The sequence below is a fragment of the Macaca nemestrina genome, chromosome 5, assembly GCF_043159975.1.
Source record: "Macaca nemestrina isolate mMacNem1 chromosome 5, mMacNem.hap1, whole genome shotgun sequence".
Taxonomy (NCBI): Eukaryota; Metazoa; Chordata; class Mammalia; order Primates; family Cercopithecidae; genus Macaca; species Macaca nemestrina.
In genome coordinates, this window is record NC_092129.1 from 136103648 (window position 1) to 136129679 (window position 26032).

General features: G+C 37.9%; 1 protein-coding gene across 3 annotated transcripts in view; it reads left to right on the forward strand.

Moving 5' to 3' along the window:
• CYP39A1 (cytochrome P450 family 39 subfamily A member 1) overlaps positions 1 to 26032 on the forward strand; it is a 108286-nt gene that overhangs the window by 74195 nt on the left and 8059 nt on the right. The gene's annotated exons all lie outside the window — the stretch shown is intronic.

Consider the following 26032-nt stretch of genomic DNA (forward strand, 5'->3'; position numbering starts at 1 on the left):
GTGTATTTCTTCTTTTGAGAAATGTCTGTTCATATTCTTTGCCCATTCGTTAAATGGGGTTGTTTGTGTTTTGCTTGTTGATTTAAGTTCCTTATAGATTCTGGATATTAGACCTTTGTCAGATGCATATGCCAAATATTTTCTCCCATTCTGTAGATTGTCTCTTTACTCTGTTGATAGTTTCTCTTACTGTGCAGAAGCTTTTCAGTTTAATTAGGTCCCACTTGTCTATTTTCGTTTTTGTTGCAATGGCTTTTGGAGACTTTATCATGAAATCCTTGCCAAGGCCTATCTCCAGAATGGTATTTCCTAGATTTTCTTTTAGAGTCATTATAGTTTCAGGTCTTACATTTAAGTCTTTATTCATCCTGAGTTGATTTTTGTATGCAGTGAAAGAAGGAGTCCAGTTTCAACCTTCTACATATGGCTAGCTGGTTTATCCCAGCACCATTTATTGAACAGGGAGTCCTTTCCCCGTTGCTTATTTTTATTGCTTACTTATTTGATCTGATGTTTTTAGGTGTGCAGCTTTATTCCTGGATTTTCTAACCTGTTCCATTGGTCTATATGTCTGTTTTTGTACCGGTATCATGCTGTTTGGGTTACTGTAGCCTTGTAGTATGGTTTGAAGTCAGGTAACGTGATGTCCCTGGCTTTGTTCTTTTTGCTTAGGATTACTCTGGCAATTTGGGCTCTTTTTTTGGTTCCATTTGGATTTTAGAATCGTTTTTTTCTAATTCTGTGAAAAATGACATTGGTAGTTTGATAGGAATAGCATTGAATATTTAAATTGCTCTGGGCAGTATGACCATTTTAACAATATTGCTTCTTCCTTTCCATGAGCATGGAACGCTTTCCCCATTTGTTTGTGTCATCTCTGATTTCTTTCCTCAGTGTTTTTAAATTCTGAATTTAAATATATTTTACCTCCCTGGTTAGCTGTGTTCCTAGGTATTTTATGTGTGTGGCTGTTGTGAATGGGAGTGCATTCTTGATTTGGCTCTCAGCTTGGGCGTTGTTGGTGTATAGAAATACCACTGATTTTTGCACATTGATTTTGTATTCTGAAACTTTACTGAAGTTATTTATCAGCTTTAGGAGATTTGGGACAGACTGGGGTTTTCTAGGTATAGAATCATATCATTTGTGAAGAGAGAGAGTTTGATTTCTTCTCTTCCTGTTTGGATGCCTTTTATTTCTTTCTCTTGCCTGATTGCTCTGGCTTGGACTTCTAGTACTAGGTTGAATTGGAGTATGAGAGTTGGGCATTCTTGTCTTCTTTCAGTTTTCAAGGGGAAGGGTTCCAATTTTTGCCCATTCAGCATGATGTCAGTTATGAGTTTATTATAGATGGTTCGCATTATTTTGAGGTAATTTCCTCCCATGCCTAGTTTGTTGAGGGTTTTTAACATGAAGGAATGTGGAATTTTATCGAAGGCCTTTTCTGCATCTATTGAGATGATCATGTATTTTTTGATTTTAGTTTATGAGATGAATCACATTGATTGATTTGTGTGTATTGAACCAATCTTGTATCCTAGGTGAATAAAGTAAACAAAGTAAGCTTTATTTACTTTAAAGTAGACTTTATTCCTGGTATACAAAGCATGATGGATTAGCTTTTTGGTATATGGCTGAAATCAATTTGCTAGTATTTTGTTGAGAATTGTTGCATGTATGTTATTCAGCAATATTGACCTGAAGTTTTCTCTTTTCATTGTCTCTGCCAGATTTTGGTGTCAGAATGATGCTGTCCTCACAGAACGAGTTAGGGAGGAGTCCCTCCTCCTTGACCTTTTTGAACAATTTCAGTACCAATTATTTCAAGATTGGTACCAGCTCTTCTTTATGTGTCTGGTAGAATTCAGCTGTGAATCCATCTGGTCCAGGGCTTTTTTTGGTTGTTAGATTATAATATAATAATGAGTTTTCATTCCATTTCAGAACTCATTATTGATCTGTTCAGGATTTCAGTTTCTTCCTAGTAAAATCTTGGAAAGCTGCATGTTTCCAGGAACTCATTCATTTATTCTAGGTTTTCAAGTTTGTGTGCATAGATGTGTTCATAATACTCTCTGAGGATTTTTTAAATTATTTCTGTGGGATTGGTTGTAATGTCCCTTTTGTCATTTCTGATTGTGTTTATTTGGATCTTTTATCTTTTTTTTTTTATTAATCTGTCTAGCTGGTGGTGTATGAATCTTACTTATTCTTTCAAAAAACAAAGTTTCGGTTTTCTTATAAATCTTTTATATGGATTTTTGTGTCTCGATTTTTGCATCTCAATTTTGGTTCAACTCCAATTTTGGTCATTTATTTTATTCTGTTAGCTTTGGGGTTGGTTTGTCCTTGGTTTTCTAGTTCCCATAGGTGATATTAGATTGTTAAGTTGAGATCTTTCTAACTTCTTGATGTAGGCATTTGGCACTGTAAACTTTCCTTTTAACACTGCTTTAGCTGTGTCTCAGAGATTCTGGTATGTTGTATCTTTGTTTTCATTCATTTCCGAGTATTTGTTTTTACTTCTGCATTAATTTCATTCTTTAAAGTCATTCAGGAGCAGAGTATTTAATTTCTATCTAATTATATGGTTTTGAGAGATGTTCTTGGTATTAATTTCTATTTTTGTTGCACTGTGGTCCGAGAGTGTGGTTGGTATGGTTTTGGTTTTTTGAATTTGTTGAGTATTGCTTTTATGACCCAGCATGTGGTCAATCTTAGAGTATGTGCCATGTGCATATGAGAATAACGTCTATTCTGTTGTTGGGTGGAGTATTCTGTAGATGTCTGTTTGGTCCATTTGGCCAAGTGTTGAATTTAGGTTCTGAATATATTTGTTAGATTTTCTGCTTTGATGGCTTTTCTGACACTGTCAGTGTGTTGTTAAAGTCTCCCACTATTATTGTGTGGTATCTAAATCTCAATATAAGCCTCTAAGAATTTTTTATGAATCTGGGTGCTCCAGTGTTCGATTCATGTATATTTAGGAAAGTTAAGTCTTCTTGTTGAATTTAATGCTTTATCGTTATGTAACACCCTTCTTTGTCCTTTTTGAGTATTGTTGGTTTCAAGTCTCTTTTGTTTGAAATAAGAATAACAACCCCTACTCTTTTTTTATTTTCTGTTTGCTTGATAGATCTTTCTCTATCCCCTTACCTTGAGCCTTTGGGGTCATTGCATGTGAAATTGGCCTCTTGAAGACAGAATACAGTTGGGTCTTGTTTCTTTATCCAGCTTGCCACCCTGTGCCTTTTAAATGGGGTTCTTAGCCTGTTTATATTCAAGGTTAATATCAGTATGTGAAGATATGATCTTGTCACTGTGTTGTTCACTGGTTCTTAAGTAGACTTGATTATGTAGTTGCTTTATAGTGTCAGTGGGCTATGTACTTAAGTGTGTTTTTGTGGTGGCAGATAATGATCTTTTCTTTCTATGTTTGGTGTCCCTTAAGGACCTCTTGTAAGGCAGATCTAGTGGTAATGAATTCTGTTTACATTTGCTTGTCTGAAAAGGATTTTATTTCTCCTTTGCTCATGAATCTTAGTTTTTTTGGCTATGAAATCCTTGGTTGGAATTTCTCTGCTTTAAGGATGCTAAATATACACCCCAATCTCTCATGGCATGTAAAGTTTCTGCTGAAAGTTTCACTGTTAGCCTGATGGCAATTCCTTTGTACATGATCTGCCCCTTCTCTGTTGCTGCCTCTAAGATATTTTCTTTTGCATTGACTTTGGAGAATCTTACGAGCATGTCAACCTCTCTAGTGAAGTTGAGGAAATTTTTGTGGACAATATCCTGAAATATGTTTTCCAAGTTGCTTGTTCTCTCTCCATCTTTTTCAGGAATGCCAACAAGTTGTAGGTTTGGTCTCTTAACACAAGGGGTGTCAGGATGGCTGAGTGGTCTAAGGCGCCAGACTCAAGCTACGCTTCCCCGCACTGGGGATTCTGGTCTCTTAACATAATCTCATATTTCTAAAAGATTTTGTTCATTTTTATAAATTATTTTTTCTTTATTGTTGTCTGCCTGCATTGATTTGAAGGAGCTGTCTTCAAGCCCTGAGATTCTTTCCTCAACTTGGTTTACTCTGTTATCAATGCTTCCAATTGCATTCTGAAATTCCTGTGGTGAATTTCTCATTTCTAGAAACTCAGTTTGGTTCTTTGTTAAAATGGCTGTCACATCTTTCAACTCTTGGACCGTTTCAGTGTTTTCCTTGGATTGGGTTTCAGCCTTCTCCTATATCTTGATGAGCTTCCTTGCCATCCAGATTCCGAATTCTATATCTGTCATTTCAGCTATTTCAAGCTGGTTGAGAACTATTGCTGGAGAGCTAATGTGATAGTTTGGAGGTTAAAAAATGCTCTGGCTTTCAGAGTTGCCAGAATTCTTGCACTGGTTTCTTCTCATCTGTGTGAGCTGATGTTCTTTTAATCTTCAAAGTGGCAGTCTTTTGGATGGGACTTTATGCTTCTTATATTCTTTGATACCTGATATGGTTTGGATCTACGTCCCCACCCAAATCTCATATTGAATTGGAATCCTCAGTTTTGGAGGTGGGTCCTGGTGGAAGGTGATTGGATAATGGAGATGTTTTCCATGAATGATTTAGCAGCATCCCTCTTGGCTCTGTCCTCATAATACTGACTGAGTTCTTGTGAGATCTGGTTGTTTAAAAGTGTGTAGCACTTCCCCCATCTCTTTCTTGCTCCTGTTCCTGCCATGTAAGAAGCTTGCTCCCCCTCTGCCTTCCATCGTGATTGGAAGTTTCCTGAAGTTCGGCCTCTACCCACCCCACCAGAAGTAGAAGCCACTATGTTTCCTGTACAGCCAGCTGAACCATGAGCCAATTAATCCTTTTTTCTTCATAAATTACAGTCTCAGGTATTTCTTTATAGCATTGTGAGAATGGACTAATACAATGCCCTTGAGGATTTGGTTGTGGTATAAGTTGGATTTAGTTGACTGGCTTCATATCTGGATGTTTTCAGAGACCCAAGGCTCAGCTCAGCACTCCTGGACTGGGTGCTCTAACCCAGGAGGGCTGGGAGCAGGCCCACAGCTTTGTTCTGGGGCCCCTTGAAGTTAAAGCATGGGCTATGCTGGAGCATTTGAGGTGTTTCCAGTCTGTTGGCAATAGTACTTGACTGGAGCTTCTGGCAAAAGTGCTCTGGCAGGGCAGTGGTGGGCCCCTGTGTGCATGTATTCCAGTGAGGTGGGGACAGGGAGATGCTATGGGTGAGTATACATCAATGTGGGAAGGCTGCAGGTGGGTGCATGCTGGCAAGGTGCAAAAGTGCTCCAGTGGGTATGCAGCATCTGCCAGTGAAAGAACTGTTGTGGCCACTGACAAACACTTTGGCTGGGCAACTGAGGCTGGGCTGCATGTGTTTGCAGCCAGGCAGGGACCCTGAGAGAGGCCAGCAGACTGGGGTGTGCTCAAACCAGACTGGCCCTGTCCCATGGACAAGACAGCCCCACTTTCTCCAGGTCCAGCAGCTAACAAAGGCTAAAGTCACCTAAAGGAGTATGGTGAGCTTTGTGGGATGAGTGTCCATGGCCATGCTCCACTATAGACATTCCCATGTCAAACCCTCTGGGCTCCTTCCAGGCTGGAATTCTGTTTCTGCGAACTCTCCAGGCAATTATCACTGGCAGCTCAAATGTCCATGGGAGTTGTGAGACCTCCCATAGCTAGGATCCCAGAAGTCCATGGTGAAGGTGAGCCACTCCATGCCTATTTCACTCACCCTTTCCCTAGAAGGCTCTTGGGCCCAGAAATGAGTCCTGGTGCTTTGCAACCCCCTGCAGTGTTCCCAACTTTCTCTACTTTCAGCCTGTGGTCTGTGTACTTTTTCTGTCCACTCTCAATACCTTATTTCCAAAGACCTGTTCAGAGTATGCTGGTCTCCTTGATAATCTGGTCTCTTTCAGTGGGAGAGTTTCTTCCTGGCTGTATCTAGTTGGCCATCTTGGCTCCCTAAAAAAATTAACAGTGATTTTTGATACTTAGACCAAAGTGATTCTAAAACAAACTATGTTTATTTCTGAGTAAAAATTTCAGGATGACACCCTTTTCCTTTATTTACAAAGTAGATCTCCAGCCCCTGTCCTGTGCACAGAATACCTGGGCAGGATATGTATCTATGGAGAGAAAGAAAGGCCACTTAAGGTTGGATATCCTTTTTTTTTCTCCCATGGGCTTTCTCATCTCATCTTAACTGAATGACTACTCTTTAATAAGTTAGATATCTCCAATGTTCAAAAGAAATTTCATTCCTAAGAAAAGAGGACTAGAATTAAAACTGTGCTATGTTACAACATTGTCCATAGGTTATTATCTCCTCATCACCTAATCCTTCTCCTCCCTTTCTAACAGTTTTAATTTTCATTTGGATATCCATGGGGATTCTGAAGCACTGATTCCACTCCCAGCTCTGTAGAGATGGAACACTTCCCTAAGACAACCAGCACATAACGTCCTTGCCCCCTCTCTCCTTTACAATAGTGATTGGTTTAGGTATTGGCAGATGTTTTAAGCAGGAAAATTAACTGCTAGGGTTTCTGTTGAGACTTCTGGGTCCAAAATAATCATTCCTTCAGGATCTTCATAAAAACATATTTGACCCCAGAAACTGATGCAGCTATTTTGAGACTAGAAAAGCAGACAATATTATGCTGAAGTTGATAATATAAAACAGAGCAGTAGAAGGAACCTGACTCCATGGCAACATCACTGAGCTGCTGGAATGATCTATTCCTGAAGCCAGCATGAGCCACAGGTTTTTCACATACATAAAGCAATGCATTTCCTTCAATATATAAATAAGTATGAAGTGTCTTTTCTGTTCTTTGCAACCAAAAGTATCCTCAGTAATATAATTCCCTTAAAAGCAAGAGTTTTCTTTCAAGAATTATTGAACTCCATGAAATCTTGTATTAGCACTTACTAATCATATAATTGCTTTCTAAATAACCTGTGCTTTCTTAGAGGCCTGAGCTTCATTTACTTTGGTTGTATCAGTCAAGACTGTCAAATGCCTGTCTCAGACACTGATGACACCCACTGCTATAGAATTATGGCCCTGTTCTCCAGGTGCCATAGATGTTCCATACACTCCTGAGCCCAGGACTCTTGACTCTGATGTTGCTCTGAGCACCTGTGCCCTGAATACTGGGACCACCACTGCCACAAAAAATGCCTGTGCCCTAGAACCGGTGCTACTGTGGTTACCAGCATGCCCTTGTGACAGACCCAGCACCAAGAGGATCCCTTTGGCTAGGACTTCCCCCAGTGTCCTAGGAGGCCCCAGAAAAAAGAATAGCAGGAAGACCACAGCAACCTTTGACACTAAGGCCCTCTAAAACTTTCATCACTACTGCTGCCTTCAAATACATCTACAACCTTGGCCACTGAGGACCCCCACAGTCCTGCCAAATATTGATTACAGCTGATGGAACTGCACAGACTATGCCACCACATCCTATTCACTTAGCATAGCACTCACCCACAAATGAAAATATTTGCCCACAAATCCAGTCCATCAATCTTGAAGAGATGACTGCTCACTCAAATGCACAGATATCATTGCAAGGTCATAAACACCTACACAAAGGAAAAATGACATCACCAAAAGACCTCTATAATTTTCCAGTAAGAAACCCTAAAGAACTAGAGATCTATAAGCTTCCTAAAAAGGAATTCAAAATAATTATTTTAGAGAAACTCATCAAGATACAAGAGAACTCAATAATATCAATCAGAACAATAATACATGAATAAAACTAGAAGTGAAGCAAAGAGAGAAAGATAAAAAGAAAGCAAACATAAATCCTGGGGCTGAAAAATACAGTGAATCAACTGAAAAAATGCAATAGGGAACTTCAACAACAGACTCAACCAAACAGAAGAAAAAAATCTCTGAGATTGAAGATAGGTCTTTGGAAATTATCCAGACTAAGGAGAAAAAGTTGAAAAGAGTAAAGTAAACCTGTGGGACTTAACGGACACTAAACATGAAACCAATGTATGCATCATAGAAGTCTCAGAGGAGGATTGAGAAAGGGGAAGAAATCTTATTTAAAGAAGTTATGGCTCAAATTTTCCCAAACCCTGAGAGAGATATGGACATTTACACCTATGAAACTCAAATGTCTCCAAACATGTTCAACCCAAAGAGAACTTCACCATGACACCTTATAATCAAATTGCCAAAAGTCAAAGACAAAGAAATTTAAAAGCAGCAAGAGAAAAGTGACTTGTCACATACAAGAGAACCTTTATATAACTATATTGTACTTTTCAGGAGAAACTTCATAGGCCAGAAAATAATGGGATGATATATTCAAACTACTAAAAGAAAAAACACTCTGAAAACCAATAATACCATATCTGGCAAAGCTATCCTTCCAAAATGAAGGTGAGATAAAGATATTTCCAGACAAACAAAGCTGAAGGAATTCATCACTACTATACCTGCCTTATAAGAGACGCTAAAGGCACTTCTTCAAGCTTAAATGAAAGGACACAAATTAATAACATAAAAATTCATGAAAGTATAAAGGCCATTGGTCATGGTAAATATATAGTCAAAATCGGAATATTATGATCCAATAATGGTGTTATATAAATGTGTTTTAACTACAGAAAAAGATTAAACACAAAAGTATTAAACATAACTATAGCTACAATATTTTGTTAAGAGATACATAATATAAAAAGCAGTAAATTGTGACATCAAAAACATATAATGCATGTGGGGGTGGGAGACAAGTAAAATGTAGAATTTCTGTAGGCAAGTGAAGTTAAATTGAGTGCACCCTTGGATAGGAATGAAGTATAGTGTAGTACTGGTTTTTTCTTTTAACCTAATAACCTAATTATTAGGTTAAAATATATTGCTATAAACATGCTTTCTGTAAGACTCATAGTGACCACAAAGCTAACAGCTACAGTAGATATACAAGAGATAAAGAGAAATGAATTAAAGCATACCACTGTAGAAACTAACCATATCAGAAAGGAAGATAGCAAGAGAGGAACAAGGGAACTAAGGAACTACAAAACAGAAAATTTTTACAAAATGGCAATAGTAAGTTCTTACCTATAATTAATTACTTTACATGTAAATGGATTAAATTATGTAGTCAAAAGTCACATAATAACGGAATTGGTAAAAAACAAAACAAAACAAAGCAAACAAACAGAAACAATACCCAACTATATACTGCCTATAAAATGCTCCCTTGAGGACACATACAGGCTGAAAGTGAAGGGGATGGAAAAAGGTACTCCATGTAAATGTAAACCAAAAGACAGCAGGGTTAGCTCTGATTAGACAAAATAGACATTAATTCAGAAACAGTAAAATAAGACAAAGAAGGTCATTATATAATGATAAAGGGATAAATTCATCAAGAGCGTATAACAATTGTAAATATATGTGTACCCAACATCACAGCATCTAAATATGCAAAGCAAATATTAACAGATCTAAAGGGATAAATAAATATCAATGCAATAATAGTAGAGGACTTAAATACCCCACTTTCAACAATAGAGAGATCATCCAGGAAGAAAATCAATAAGGAAACATTGGACTTGAACTACATTTTAGACCAAATAGACCTAACAGACATATACAGAACATTTCATCCAATAGCAGCAGCATACACATTCTTCTCAAGCACCTATGTCTAGTATATGACATTCTCCAAGATAGGTCATATAGTAGACCACAAAAAAATTTAAGGAAGTTGAAGGCATATCAAGTGCCCTTTCTTACCACAATGGTATGAAACTAGAAATCAATAACAGGAGGAAAACTGGAAAATTCACAACTATATGGAAATTAACATACTACTGAATAACAATGGGCCAAAAAAGACATAACACTTTGTTTAAATTTTGAGACAAGTAAAAATGGAAACACATCTGATATGGTACGGATGTGTGTCCCCTCAAAATCTCATGCTGAAATGTGATCTTCAGTATTGGAGGTGACCCTATTGGGAGGTGTTTGGATAATGAGAGGAAATCCCCCATGAATAGCTTGGGGCTGTTGTGTGGCAATGAACTACTGCAAGATCTGTAAAAAGAGTTTGGGACCTCTCCCATTTCTCTCTTGCATTCTCTCTCACCATGTTGCATGCTGGCTCCCCTTCACCTTCTTCCATGATTATAAGCCTCCTGAGGCCCTCACCAGAAGCAGATGCTGGCACTATGCTTCATGTACAGCCTGCAGAACCATGAGCCAAATAAGCCTCTTTTCTTCATAAATTCCCTAGTCTCTTCATAGCATTCCTTCATAGCAACACAAATGGACTAACACAACAACATGCCAAAACTTACAGAATGCGTCAAACACAGTTCTAAGAGGGAAGTATATAGTGATAAACACCTACATTAGGGATAAAGAAAGACCTCAAACAATCTAAATTTACACCTCAAGGAACTAGATAAAGAAGAACAAATGAAGCACAAAGTTAGCAGACATCTGGAAATAAAGCTCAAAGCAGAAATAAATGAAATAGAGACTAGAAAAACAATTTAAAAAGTCAACAAAAAGGTTTTTCAGTTAAAAAATTAAGCCTTGAAAAATGATATATCTTTTGGTAGACTGATGAAAAGAGAGAGAAGACAAATAAATCAGAAGTGAAAGAGGACAACAGATAACACATAGGATCATAAGAGATTACTATGAGCATTTAAATAAAACAAGTTAGATAACCTAGAAAAACTAGATTAATTTCCAGAAACATAAAACCTACCAAGACTGAATTATAAAGAAATAGAAAATCTTAACAGATCAACAACAAGTAAGGAGATTGAATCACAAATTAAAAGTCTCCCATCAAAGAAAAGCCCATGAACTGTTTCCCTTCTGAATTTTACTGAACATTTAAAGAATTAGTACAAACTATTTTCCAACTCTTCGAAAAAATTGAAGAGAGAACACTTCCAAACTCATTTTACAAAGTATTACCCTGACACAAAAGAATCAGACAAGGACACTACAAGAAAAGAAAACTACAGGTCCATATTCTTGATGAACATAAATGCAAAGCTTCTACCAAAAAAAAAAAAATACTAACACTTGTATTCAACAGCAAATTAAAAGGATCATACACAATGATCAAGTAGTATTTATCCCTTGGATGCAAGGGTGGTCCAACTTATGCAAGAGAAGAATGTCATATACCACATTAACAAAATGAAAAGCAAAAATTATATGATTTTATCAATGGATGCAGAAAAAACATTTGACAAAACTTAACATCTCTTCATGATAAAAAACTGTCAACAAATCGAGTATAGAAGGAAAGTACCTCAACATAATAAAGGCCATATATGACAAGTCCACAGCTAACATCATACTTAATGGTTACAGATTAGAAACTTCTCTCTATGACCAGGAACAAGACAAGGATGCCACTCCTGCTACTTGTATTTGACATAGTACTGGAAGTTGTAGCCAGAGCCATTAGGCAAAAAAAGAAATAAAAGGAATCCAGGCGGGGCGCGGTGGCTCAAGCCTGTAATCCCAGCACTTTGGGAGGCCGAGACGGGCGGATCACGAGGTCAGGAGATCGAGACCATCCTGGCTAACACAGTGAAACCCTGTCTCTACTAAAAATACAAAAACTTAGCCGGGCGAGGTGGCAGGCGCCTGTAGTCCCAGCTACTTGGGAGGCTGAGGCAGGAGAATGGCGTGAACCTGGGAGGCGGAGCTTGCAGTGAGCTGAGATCCGGCCACTGCACTCCAGCCTGGGTGACAGAGCGAGACTCCGTCTCAAAAAAAAAAAAAAAAAAAAAAAAAAGAAATAAAAGGAATCCAAATTAGAAAGGAGAAAGTAAAATTATGACTGTTCACAGATGATATGATCTAATATGTAGAATCCACTGAACACACAAAAAATCCATTGCATTTTTATATACTAACTGAACAATCTGACAAGGAATCTATGAAAGCAATCCCATTTATAATAGCATAAAAATGAATAAAATAATTAGGAATTAGCTAAACCAAGAAGATGAAAGACTTATACATTGAAAACTATATAACATTGCTGATAGAAATTAAAGACATAGATGAATAGATATGTATCCCATGTTTGTGCATTGGAAGACTTAATAATGTTATAGATGCCAGTGCTACCCAAAGCAGTCTACAGATTCAGTGTAATCCCAATGATGTTATTTTTTTGGCAGAAATAGAAAAGCCTATTCTAAAATTTATATAAAATTTCGAGGGCCCCAAGTAGCCAAAACAATCTTGAAAGAAGAACAAAATGGAGGACTCTTATTTTCTGATTTCAAAACTTACTACAAAGCTACAGTAATTAAAACAGTGTGCTACTGACATAAAGATAGACATGTAGACCAATACAATAGAATAGAGAGCCCCAAAGTAAACCCTGGCATATATGGTCAAATGATTTTTGACAAAGATGCTAAGACCATTCAATGGGGAAAGGGCAGTCTTTTCAATGGATGGCGCTGGGAAAACTAAATATCTACATGCAAAAGAATGAAGTTGGACCCTTACCTAATACCATACACCAAAATTAACTCAAAATAAAATAAAGACTTAAAACTATTAAAATCTTAGGAGGAAAAACAGAGCACAAGCTTTATGACATTGGATTTGGCATTAATTTTTGGATATGACACCAAAGGCACAAACAGCAAATGAAAAATAGACAAAATTGGACTTTATGAAAATTTTAAAATTTTGCGCATCAAAAGACAGTATCAACAGAACAAAAAGGCAACACACAGAATGGGATACAATATTTGCAAATTACGTATCTGATAAGGGTATTAGTATCCATTATGCATAGAGAACTTCTAAAATTCAACAACAACAAAATAACCCAATTCAGAAATAAGCAAAGAACTTAAATAGTCATTTCTCCAGAGAACATACACAAAGGGACAGTAAGCACATGAAAAGATGCTCAACATCATTAATCATTAGGGAAATGCAAATCAAAACTCCATTGAGATACCACCTTACACCTGTGAAAGTTGATTATACAAAATGAAGTCATTTATGTCATACCCGACTAAAATGAGTCAAGAAGCCATGAGAAAAACACTAAGGTTACATACATCTGTTTTTTGTTTGTTTGTTTGTTTGTTTGTTTTAAGTCTTATAAGCTCAATCCAGATCTGCATGGACCTAACCGTAATTTAAAGACGATAGGACCCACCTGACAACTGCTGAAACTCACCTATCAGAGCTCACTAGCTCTTGTAAGGTGCTGCCAGCACCAGTGAACTTTCTCTCAAAACAATTTGCATAACTTTCCCTTGCTCTAGTAAACCCTAACCATTTCTTTTTTCTGTGGGCATAACAGAGGCCACAGTCTGTGTGTGTGCCCTGAATTGCAATTCTATTCCTTATATATTCCAAACAAAACCTCTTGCTTAGAGATTCATCTGTATATAATTTTGAGTTGGCACATCCATTAGAATGACTACTGTAAACAAATAAATTAACAAGTGTTGGTGAGGATGTGGAGAAATTGGAACCTTTGTGCATTATTGGTGGGAATGTAAAATGGAACGGCTGCTGTGGAAAACAGTATGGCAGTTATTCAGGCATTTTAAAATTGCCGTATGATCCAGCAATTCCACTTCTGGATATATATCCAAAGGAAACAAAATCAGTATCTCAAAGAAATATTTGCCCTCCTAAGCTCATTGCAGCATTAAACACAATAGCCAAAATATTAAAGCAACCTAAGTGCTGATTGATGAATGGATTAAAAAAGTGATATATATATATATTCCATATATATTCTCCATATATAATATATATTCTCCATATATTATATATATTCTCCATATATAATATATATTCTCCATATATACAATATATATTCTCCATATGTAATATATATATTCTACACATATGCATATATATAGAGAGAGATGGAATATTTTTCAGCCTTATAAAAGGAAATCCTGCCATTTGCAACAACATGAGTCAACCTGGAAGACATTATACTAAGTGAAATAAGCCACACACAGAAAGACAAATCCTACATAAAGTCATTTATATGTGTAATCTAAAAATGTTGAACTCATTGAAACAGAGAGTAGAATGGTGGTTACCAGGGGTTGGGGGGATTGGAGATAATCAGGCAGAGAGTACAAGCTTTCAGTTACTATAAGTTCTGGAGATCCAGTGTACAGCATGGTCACTATAATTAATAATAATGTATTGTACAATTGACATTTTCTAAGAGAACAGATCTTAAGTTTTCTCACCCCCACTTCCCCCAAACACACAAAAGGGTAACCACATGAGATGATGGATATGTTCATTAGGTTGACTGTGGTAATCATTTCACAATGTGTGTGTATGTGTATATATGGGTACATGTATATATGTGTGTGTGTGTGTATATATACACACATAATCATCTCATTGTGCACTTTAAATACATATAATTCTTGTCAATCTTACCTCAATAAGCTATAAATAAAATAAACCATAAGATCATTTCTATTTTGCAAGTACTTAAACTTAATTAAGTCAGTACTATTCCTTTGCCCCTTTTCCTCAATAAGAAGCTAATGTAGTTAGGCTTTGTGTCCCCACCCAAATCTCATTGTGAATTGTAATCCCTATAATCCCCATAATCCCCATGTGTCAAGGGAGAGGCCAGGTGGAGATAATTGAATCACAGGAGTGGTTTCCCCCATGCTGTTCTAGTGACAGTGAGTGAGTTCTCACGAGATCTGATGGTTTTATAAAGGACTATTCCCCCTTCACTCACACTTCTTCCTGCCGCCTGGTGAAGAAGGTGCCTTCCTTCCCCTTCACCTTCTACCATGATTTAAGTGTCCTGAGGTTTCCCCAGTCATGCTGAACTGTGAGTTAATTGAGTCTCTTTCCTTTATAGATTGTCCAGTCTTGGGCAGTCCTTTGCAGCAGTATAAAAATGGACTAATACAGAATGTTTACAGAGAGATACCCAAATTATTAGCTCATAGCTCATTTATATGGAAGTTTTATTTCTAGGAGAAGTAACCATAGGATCACCATTAGAACAATGCTGGCTGCAGTCAGGAAAACAATAGCTCCAGAGCATGCATTCCTAGTAAGAGCTACGTATAATCTTCCTAGTGAAATGGAAAACAGTATCTCAAATCAAGAAGGGCTGAGGTTCTCCAGTTCTTCATTCTTGCTGTCCCATCTGCTCTTGTGACTGAGCATCAATGAGTTTGCTGTCAGATGTGCAGAGGCCAATACCATGGCACTGGCTTTTGAGAAAAGTAAACCTTTATTTCAAGTCAACTGGCAAGGAGACAGGAGGAAATGCTCAAATCTATCTCCCCAAGCTGGAGGCTGGGGTAGTTTTCATAAGCATAGGGTAATGATGTGTGATCTGATTGGATCTTAACAATGAGGTGATGTTGGGAAGCATGATCTGACTGGATCCTGCCATGGGTGATGACAGTGCTCTGATTGGATCCTGTATCCTGCAATGTGGTATATGCTGCTTAATTCAGTCCCTGCTCCTTGGTCCAAGCACTTATGTTCCCTCTGTGGTTGCACAGTTAGTTATCTGGGCATGCCCTGGTTACATGACCTTCAACCTGGGGGTCCATGGCAACTGAAAAGCAACTCACAACATTGTTACATAAACGTCTACACCAGATTGGTTTGACGTGGTTTCACTTTCTCATCTCCTTTTTTTATTTTATATATTTCCCATTTTCTTCTTTTTTTTTTTATGTTTTCTTCTTTTCCTTCTCATTCAACTTACCCTTATCCCTTTCTTCTCTTCCCATTTTATTCTATTTTTTTCTATATTTAATATAAAGCATCTACCTTCCAACTCTACCAGATTATGCTTTCACCGGCATTCCCAATCAAAAATTTGGTACCCCAGACATAATGTTGCATGTATAATGGATATATTCTTTATAATTTTAATGTTGTGTGCTAAAATTAAAAGGTTTGGCAAACTACATCTTCTAAAATACTTTTTTTCCTCATTTTCCTTAACAAGTTCCTCTAGATCAGTATTCTCAAAATGTGGTCCCCAGACCACCCGTATTCACATTACCAGGAAACTTGTAATAAATGCAAGTTCCTGGGCCCTGTCCCAGATCTCGTGACTCAGAAACTTTGGGAGTGGGGCCCAGCAATCTGGTTTAACAATCCCTCCAGGTGATTCTGATGCATTAAAATTTGAGAATCACAGGTGCTAGATTATTTTATCTCCTGCTACCATATTGATTTTATTTTCCTAAGAGATTTCTCAGGGGAATGAGGTTGCCGAAAAAGTACTTCTGCTTTAACTTGATAGCTGTGCTTCAATGAATGATGCCTTCTGTAGTCTACCTTCTCTGAATTCCAGGGCAAGATCATTCCGTTTTCATAAGCTGCAGCTGGTGGCAACGAGGAATATACTTCAGACCTCTTGCTCCTGGCAATAGTGACAGCTTTCCAGCATATGCTGGCATTACCTGCAATGACTTCTAGGAGGAAAAAAGAGAGAGATGTTCTCTTTAAAAGTGACAGAGGTAATCAGTCTCAAAATCAAGACATCTAAAATTAAAATCATCAATTTTCCCCAATATTAGCATTCCTTCAGTACTCTCTCTCTTCCTATCACTGCTGTCTTAGACACCTGGGTTTTTGGAGTTATCCTTTACTCCTCCTTCCTTCTGGCCTTCTGTGCACATTTTCCACTCCTTTAAAACTAGGTCTTCTCAGCCAGGTGCCATGGCTCACACCTGTAATCCCAGCGTTTTGGGAGGCCGAGATGGGTGGATCACTTGAGGTTAGGTGTTTGAGAGCAGCCTGACCAACATGGTGAAACCCTGTCTCTACTAAAAATATGAAAAAGTTACCTGGGTGTAGTGGCAGGTGCCTGTAATCCCAGCTACTTGGGAGGCTGAATCCCGGCTACTTGGGAGGCTGAGGCAGGAGAAAATAGCTTGAACCCTGGAGGCAGAGATTACAGTGAGCCGAGATCGCACCACTGCACTTCAGCCTGGGCAACAGAGCGAGACTCTGTCTCTAAATAAATAAATAAACAAACAAATAAAGTAAAAAACAAACTAGGTCTCCATCACCTCAGCATCAGATGACTATTATCATTGCCTAACCCTTCTCACTGACTGTATTATCTCTTATTTCAATCCGTCTTACTCACTACATACAGATAAGTTTCCCTTAAATAATAATCTCTGATTGTCACTCTCTCGTTAAGATTCTGGTGCCACTACCTGCTGGCCAAACTCATTAGCCTAGAACTCCGGGCCCTCCATAATCTGACACCAGCCTTACCTTTCTAAACATCTGAGAATGTCCTCCCCAGAGCGTCTACTTGCTGTTCCTTACTACAGAGCACCCACTCCTCCCCTTGCCCGTGTTTTCTGCTGGCTCTGGAATGTTCTTACTCAACAAGTCTACTTATTTAATGCCTCTTCTGCCATCATGGTCTAGCTCAAGTTTCACCTCCATATAAAGTCAGTGTTAATCATGCCAGGTTATAGGGTTCTCTCCAGACTCCAAATTTTGTTTCCCTTGTTTCTACCTTCATCTGTTATAATATTGTGACCTCTTCCGTCTCTCCACGTGCATTGCTAGCATTGTGTTGTGTAGGTCTTGGTGTTCTCAATGCCTGTGTAGCATTCCTTAATGAGGTATTTAAATACAAATGCAGAAAACATGCAAGTGCCAATTATTTAAAGAATTTTCAACATGTTTATAGTTTAATGAGCTTTATTTGTAGATGTGTAATGTTGTTCTTGTAAGTGTAAAAGATAAATCTGTTATAAACAATGTGCCTCATTATTTTCACTGTTTTGACATTAAAAGTATTAAGAAAACATTACCTACATGAACATAGCTTAGCTTGCTTCTGAAGAGCTTCTGTAAAAATACGAATTTACAAGGCCCATTTTCTTTGACATAAAAACTTTTCCATGTCCTAGGTATGTATATGTCAGTTTCTGTTATTTTACACATTGAACAAAATTCAGTAACATAGTAAAGGCTTTAAAAAACAGTATTTTTTTTTCACTGTAAAGAAAAAAACTTTAGTGGCTAATTGAGGTAATTCTATTAGAATATCCAAATATTTGGATTTGAAGAAAATTCAACTTTTCCTTTAAGATACCAAAATCTTAATGTAATATAAATATCAGTACTGTCTTAATAGCTAGTTATTAATTTAATAACTAAACTAACAACACTAAAAAATAGAAAAGAAAAATATTAAGCTACACAAATTCAAAATGTACAGTATGCATTGGCCAAAAGCCTGAGCGGTCATTTATCTTTAAGGGAAATGTAGTTTTATCATTTTTAAAAACATCACATAGACTAAAATTAATTAAGGAAATTCTGCCTTATAGATTATAGTAGAAAATTATTTTAATACATTGGTAAATATTATTTCTAATCTTTTTTTGAAATTTTTTATTATTCCTTCTGTTCCTCATTCTACTTTCTCTACAGATTTTTTCTAACATGTTTTTCTGCTTCAAACTTTTAAAAATTTATGTATTTATTTATTTGTTTATTTTATTTATTTTTTAATGGAGACAGGGTTTCACCATGTTGCCCAGACTGGTCTCAAACTCCTGAGTTCAAGTGATCCACCTGCTTCAGCCTCCCAAAGTACCGGGATTATAGGCATGAGCCACCATGACTGGTCTTTGCTGACCTTTAAAATGTATTTATTTTAAATGACAAGTAAAAATTGTATATATTTATGATGTACAATATGATGTTTTGAATATGTACATGTTATAAAATGGCTAAGTCAAACTATTTAAGATAGACATTATGTCACATACTTTTTGTTTTGAGGTGAGAACACTTAAAATCTACTCTTGGTCTGAACACAGTGGCTCATGCCTGTAATCCCAGCACTTTGGGAGGCCAAGGTGGGTGGATCACCTGAGGTCAGGAGTTAGAAACCAGCCTGGCCAACATGGCGAAACCCCATTTCTACTAAAAATACAAAAATTAACTAGGTGTAGTGGTGGGCACCTGTAATCCTAGCTACTCAGGAGGCTGAGGCAGGAGAATCACTTGAACCCAGGAGGCGGAGGTTGCAGTGAGCCAAGATCACACCACTGCACTACAGCTTGGGCAACAGAGTGAGACTCTCAAAACAAACAAACAAACAAGCAAAAAAACTACTGTTTTAGCAACTTTCATATTGTCATTAACTGTAGCCACCATGATATACAATCGGTATATTGAACTTACTCCTCCTAACTGAAATGTGTCCTTTGAATGACATCTCCCCAACTCCCCTAACCCCAGCCTTTGGTAACCACTATTTCTAATTATTTCTAATCAAAATATACCGATATTTCTAAAATGTTTAATATTGTGCTCTTAGCTTATGAATGTTGATCTTGTTTGCATTTCTCATTTGCTTAGCAAATTATTTTAGTGATCTAGGACATATTTATGGAAGACCTCCAATATGTTGTAATAATGCTTCGAGAAACCCCGTTTCCACACCTAGGTATAATTGTTCTATCAGTGCAATCTATTGAGGGGCACTTTCATTAAAGTCCCAACACTGTCACATGGCACGTTCAAACCCTCTATGAACCAGCTCCTGCTGCACTGTCCACCTTCGTCTCTCATCACCTCACCTTCTGCAGGGAGTCAACAACTTGCAGGTCCCTAGATATTATTTTTCTTCTAAGTCTGTCCCTTGGAACAGATTTTCTCTCTGCCGAGTGTACCTTCTTCACTTGCACAGCTCCCACACTGCACCTCCAAACTGTTGACTGTCTTTATCACTTGTTGCAGTGCCTCTAGGGACTTGAGAGGAAGAGTGGCAGGGGCCTTTTATCCCAGGATGCTGAACTCAGAGAAGCTGGAAATCACTGCATTGGTCAATAGCAAGCTAATATTAGAGAAGGGCTTAAACCAATGATAATAAGATAGGATTTATTTGAATAAAGCAAGGAACCTACAAAACTGTTCTATAATTCACAAATACAAAATCAGCCAGCATTTTTCTAGTGCTGCCAAGTAAACATTGAATGCTAGGAAGTCACTACTTAGTTATTTGAAATGCCAACTTAGTTATTTGAAAAAGTGAGCTCATTTAATTTACTTGTAGGAAGGGAGCTAAGTACTGAAAAGAAGTGGTTACTTTATGCAAGTGGGAGCTTGATGTCTAATTTCACATATTGGTGCTTTTTGCCTTCTTTCCATTTGATAGGCTGGCTCACACCTTCCATGAAATACTTTCTTTATGGGGTTGCAGACACACCACCTTCCTTTATTATTCAGCCCTTTGGCCTACTTCTTCCTCATCTCCTTCACTCATCTTCCTCAATTTCCTGACTTCCAACTTTTGGATTATCCCAGGGCTCCTTCCATAGATTTTTTTTAAATCAAGTCTATTTAACTCACTCTCTAAGTGATCTCATACTGCCCCATGGCTTTAAATAATTGTCTAAATAATGATGACTCTTATATTTATAAATCTTCTATCTCTGACCCTGAATGAATCCTTCCTAATCATGGGGCTCATTACTTAGCTTCCATTCAACACCCCCCTTGGATATCTAAAAGGTACTGGTCTATAGAGAGCTGTACTTAAGAAGTCCAAAACTGAGCTCCAGATTAGAATTCCCTCAACCTCCTCTTCCTTCAATCTTCCCCATTTCTGAGGTAAATAACAGCTGTATCCTTGCATTTCCTCAAGTCAAAAACTTTGGAGTCATCCTTGATTCCTTTATATTCTTCACATGCATAATGTAAACCATCAGTCCATCCTGCAGAATATATCCAGACTCTAACTGTGGCTCACAACTATTTCTACCATCCTGGTCTAAGTTACCACTTTCTATTGTCTGGAAAATTGTAGTGGCTTTCTTATCACTCTTATCATTTCCATCCATCTCACCCTATATTTTATTCTCAGTGTAGCAACTGAAGGATCCTTTCAGAGCTTGTCATACTTCTCAAAATGGTCTAGTAGCTTCCCATTTCAACATTAGCCTTCTCATCATTACTCATTCTTCTAACTCTGGGTTTTTGTACCTTTTATGGCTCACTCTCTTATTTTATTCTAGGGTCTGATAAAATGTCATCTCATCAGAGAGGCCTTCTTTCTCTAAAATATTTTAGCCCACACCTCCATCAACTTCCTTTCCTGTTCTTATTTATTATTCTAATATGTATTCTACTAGAATTTAAGCTTCATGAGAACATGAATATTGTTTTTGTTTCCTAGGGTGACTTCAGTGCTTAGAAGTATATAAAGCACATAAAGACACAATAAACATCGAATGAATGAATGAATGAATGAATGAATGAGGGTCTTATTTTATTGTTAGAACTCTTAGTATATAATCTAAGTGTCGCTTTACTGTTCCCACAGAAATCACTTTTTTTCAAAGGAGAAGAGAGAAAAGACAGGTGTTACATTCACACCCTAGTTATCCATTCAAACTTGACCCTTAGTGTTCTGCAATCTTTGCTGAGCTCCCTGCTCCTCCACATGCTACCACCCACAACACTGAAGATGAGATGCTGCTTTTTTCAGATCATCTCCAGCAGAGGGATGAAAGTGAGGCTACTCATGCTTCCTGCCATTATATCACCTCTTTACTTTCCACTGTACTATGATACAAGATAGTGTGAATGTATCAGTTCTTAAGGAATTTTTAGGGTAAACAAATTACAGCATAGGTAGGGAAATATTAAAATTGTACATAAAATGTTTCTTTTCCTATAGTCCCAGAGAAAAGCACTTAAACTGAGCACTTCACAGAAGGTTCCTTTTTCCTAACCTTATATGCCTTTGTATGGCAATGTGTTTGTCTCTTTGCAAAATAGTCACAGAGCAGCTCCTTTTAGTCTCATCCCTCCTCTGAGAAGCTGATTTTACTCCAAGATACACCACCCTCCCTCCATAGGTCATTTCTCAGTCTGAGTATAGAGTAATATGAGGGGCTTTAGCAGGACCGTCCATGGTTGTTCTTGGGACTTGAGGTCCTCAGAACTGTCCATGGTGGGCACAGGCACACTATGTCCTTAAGACCTGCCCAAATATTACTTGTTTAAATTTTCTACTGAATGGTTGATTGTCATTTCAACATCAGTCTCTTTCTCTCTTTTACACATTTCCCAAAGACAATCATCTTTTTTCCTAATGCATGCTATAATCTAAATCCTTACAGAGGAAACTAAATATTTACCCCCAGATTATTTAGGCTGGTCTCTCTCATTGTAAAGTTAGTGCATTATTGTAAGGAACAGTGATATAGTTTGCCTCTGTGTCTCCACCCAAATCTCATGTTGAACTAGAATCTCCACATTAGGAGGAGGAGGGGCCTGGTGGGAGGTGATTAAATCATGGGGGTGAACTTCCCCCTTGATGTTCATGATAGTGAATGAGTTCTCACGAGATATAATGGTGTAAAAGTGTGTGGCACTTCGCCTTTGCTCGCTTTCTCTCTCCGACCACCATGTGAAGAAGGTGTTGCTTCCCCTTCACTTTCTGCCATGATGGTAAGTCTCCTGAGGCTTCCCAGTCATACTTCCTGTTAAGCCTCCAGAACTGTGAGTCAATTAAACCTCTTTTTTTTCATAAATTACCCAGTCTTAGATAGTTCTTTTCACAGTGTGAGAACAGATGAATGCAAACAGTATTAGCTCCCTTTCTTTATACCTTGTCTGCTTATTATTTTTCTTTCTATTCTTTAAACACATTGTAAGTCCTCTGGCTTGCATAGTTTCCAACAAAAAGTCTATGTTAACTTTTAATGTTTGTTGTTCTTTATTTACGGTGTTTTTCTTTTCTGGCTACTTAAATTTATTTTTAATCCCTGGGTTTATTTATTTACTGCAGTTTATGATTTGCCGTAACATGATTTCTTTTTTCTTTCTTTTCTTTTTTCTTTTTTTTGTTTTGAGACAGAGTCTTGCTCTGTCACCCAGGCTGGAGTGCAGTGCTGGGATCTCAGCTCACTGCAAGCTCCGTCTCCCGGGTTCACGCCATTCTCCTCCCTCAGCCTCCCGAGTAGCTGGGACTATAGGCGCCCGCCACCACGCCCGGCCAAGTTTTGTATTTTTAGTAGAGACGGTGTTTCACCATCTTCGCCAGGCTGGTCTTGAGCTCCTGACCTCATGATCCACCCGCCTCGGTCTCCCAAAGTACTGGGATTACAGGCATGAGCCACTGTGCTTGGTTTTTTTTGTTTGTTTTTTTGTTTTTTTGTTTTTTTTTTTTTGAGACAGAGTCCTGCTCTGTTGCCCAGGCTGGAGTGTAGTGGTGCGATCTCGGCTCACAGCAACCTCCGCCTTCCGGGTTCAAGCGATTCTCTTTCCTCAGCCTCCCGAGTAGCTGGGATTACAGGTACACACCACCATGCCCAGCTAATGTTTTTGTATTTTTAGTAGAGATGAAGTTTCGCTATGTTGGCCAAGCTGGTCTCGAGCTCCTGGCCTCAGGTGATCCACCGGCCTTGGCCTTCCAAAGTGCTGGGATTACAGGTGTGAACCACTGTGCCTGGCCGGCATGATTTTCTTTATATTTCTTCTGCTTGGGGTCATTATCTGTAAATTATAGTTTTCAAAAGAAATTGAAAATGTTTCAGCTATTACTTTCCAAAATATTTACCCCCCCTTGCTCATCTATATGTCTAATAACATGTATGTTAGACTTCTTTATTTTATAAGTTAATCTATTTATTTTTCCTTTTATTCTATGTACTTCATTTTAGATATTTTTCTTTGTTAGGTTAAGTAAGTTCCATTATCTTTTCTTTGGCAGCATTTACCATCTGTTAATCCCATCCAGTTTAGTTTTCATTTCAGATATTGAATTTTTCATTGCTAGAAGTACAATTGTTTTTTAAATATCTTATCTTTCTCCCCTCATCATGCTGTTTTTTTTCTACCTTTATAAACCTGTGGAGTATATTAACTATTTTTAATATCTGTCATTTCTGGGCCTATTTTTTTTCAGTGGGCTTTCTCTTGGTTTGGGGGCCTTCTCTTTGTTTTGTTTTTTCTAAGCCTGTTAACTTTGAATACATGGCAAGACATAAATGTTAAGTGCCGTGGATACTGGGTTGTGTCGTATTCTTTTAGTTTAGACTTTATTATGACATCTAGTTAGTTGCTTAGAAAAACAACTTTTCAAAACTTGTTTTTAAGCTTCAGTAAGGTAAATCCAGAGCATCATTTAATGTAAAATAATATAATACCACTACTAAGGCAATACTCATTTAAGAGCTCTAGCTAATGGTCCATGTGCTATATGATGGTTGGACTTTTTCTTGTGTGAACACAGCCTCCATGCCTTGTGTGAGCTCTTGGCCTTATTCAGGTTCTTGCGCTTTGATTTTCCTTTCGTTGTTCTTTTTCAGCCTCAATAGTTTCCTCTCACACATGCAGAGATCAAAACTCTGCCAAATACTCAAGTAGACCGCTGTCTAGATCCCTGGAATACTCTTGCTCTCTCTATGTGAAACTTCTTCTTTTCTGATATTCTTCTCTACAAATTTTAGTCTCCTTAGCTTGGCTGAACTTAATAATACTCTCAGACCTGTGTGGGTATTTCTGTCCTTGCACTGTAGCCTGGAACCTGCCAGAAGCAGGAAACTGAAGCAATCAAGGGGTTCGTCTCATTCTTTACTTCCTCTGGAGATCTTTGTCCTACACTGGATTTTGCCCCATTTTTGAGTTAAGGCAGGAAGATAACACCAACTTTTGTCACTTTATCATGGCCAGGAATGGAAGTTCCAATTTGTTAAAAGTTTGACAAAACCTTAGTTGTGAGAAACTCTGAACCTTCATACAAGTTAGCAAAATTGTTTTTTCTTAGAAACATTGCTGACTTTGATCCAAATCAGTAAATATTAGGCATGTCCTATTTCATAGACACTGATACTCTTTTAGAATAAATTATCTTTAGCATTTGCAAGTAAGTAGGGTTACATTTGCATCATAAATAGTACTGAATAATTGATGTGATATTCAGATGGCTTATAGCAACACCTGGAGTGCTCCAGATTTCATTTGAAATAAAATACAGTCAGGATGTTTCAAGAACAGCAGTGGGGAAAAATCTAACTATTTGATATGAATATGAGATCATCAATATGTATACCTTCACTCATTCAATCAATAAACATTGAGGATTTAAAGATAAGACATAGTTCCTGTTTTTTGTGAAGACTGTAGTCTATAAAGGAAGACAGACATGCAAATTACTAGCCGTAATATATAAGATATAGTAGGATTGTAGGCTAAAGACATTAGTTAAGGGATATGTAAAGTGCCACAGAAATACAGAGACCAGTGGAAAGGGCAGGAAATTGAATCTGCTCTATGGAAGGCATCACTTTCCATCACTACATTATTAAGTACTAATAGTGTGCTGTGCACTGTGCTAAGGCCTCATAATACAAATCCTCCTCAGGGAGAGCCATAGCTAACAAGCAATCACAATGTGGTGCAGTAGCAGCTGTGGCTAAGATGTGACCAGGGAACCATGTGGTGGAGTGGACAGCCCGGGGGACAGTTATCAGGAATGCTTCCAGAGGAGATTGAGCCTCAGAAAGGGAAAGGCTTGTGGCCCAGAGCATCATCATTCAGAGAATGTCAGGTAATATAATGTGGCTAGAGCCACGTGGTATCAAGTGGGAGCTCTGGGGGAGAGGAGACTGCAGAGATAGGTAAGGGGCGGATCTTCAAGGGCTGGCTGTTTTCTGCTGTGGTGTTTGAAGATCTGTGTTTTAGAAAGTTTACTCCAGTGGTAGGATAAAGGACAGAGTAGAGGGAAGTGAAACTGGAAGCAATGTGGAAGCTAACTTGATTCAGTAATCCAGGAAATAAATGATGAAGATCTACACTGAGGGAGTCATGGAGGGACCAGAGATAAGGGGTTAAGGAGGGGAATTAAGAGCTATTTAGGAGAACAATAAAAAAAGGACTTGGTGCCTAATTGGATATGGAGAGTGATGGAGAGGATTGAGTTTATGACAATGTTCTGTCTCGTTGGACTAATT